The sequence below is a fragment of the Pseudophryne corroboree genome, unplaced genomic scaffold (assembly GCF_028390025.1).
Source record: "Pseudophryne corroboree isolate aPseCor3 unplaced genomic scaffold, aPseCor3.hap2 scaffold_871, whole genome shotgun sequence".
NCBI classification, from domain to species: Eukaryota; Metazoa; Chordata; class Amphibia; order Anura; family Myobatrachidae; genus Pseudophryne; species Pseudophryne corroboree.
The window spans coordinates 30058-30836 of NW_026970450.1; the positions used below are offsets into that span (position 1 = coordinate 30058).

At 34.9% G+C, this 779-nt stretch overlaps 1 pseudogene; it reads left to right on the plus strand.

Annotated features, from left to right (window-relative positions):
* Positions 1-349: 349 nt before the first annotated feature.
* Positions 350-469, plus strand: LOC135043530 (5S ribosomal RNA; annotated as a pseudogene).
* The last annotated feature ends 310 nt before the right edge of the window (positions 470-779 follow it).

The following is a 779-nucleotide window of genomic DNA, read 5'->3' on the forward strand; positions in this document are numbered from 1 at the left end:
CATACGTCTACTTTCTCTTCCTTTTTTTTTTTTTTTTTTTTTTGTGGCTGCTTCATTACATCTGCTGAATATTTATAACTATATGTGTGCTTATTTCTCTCATTTTTGAGACCGCCGTGTCACATATTATCATAAGATGTGGTATATTTGAATTTTTTCCACATACCTGATTAATTATGCAGATATAATTAACCTTTGTGACTGTTGTGTCATATGTTGATAAATCAGCTGACTGCATGTAATCTCCTTTATTTGTAACTTACCTGTTACGAATTACGTATACTCCCCATTCCTAATATACAGCAACCATTTGGCATATAATTGGAGTGACCAAGGAGAAAAGTCCAATATTTGCGGTCACACTTCACTGGAGATGCCCAATCTCTTCCGAACTTGGAAGCTAAGCAGTGAAAGGCCGGGTTAGTACAAGGAAGGGAGACCTCCTTTGAACACCCTGGTACTGCAATAAATTGGCTATCGGACACATTGGCACTCAACCTTATGTCATTCAATACTGGGATTCGCATGACCAATGATTTTATTTCTCTGCATTTATAAAATCCGTAATGGATATTAGCAGTATGAATGATGGTCATATATTCCACAAAACATATTATGCAGATTCTTTTTGACAAAAGCGTCACAGAATTCTACTCCTGGCAATTTGTATATCGTGAATTTGGAGATCACGAATAATTTGATTCATTAATATTTTCGCTAAGTTTTGTTTTTCACATATAGCCACTCCTAGAATTTGACTTTTACAGATTAAATTGTTT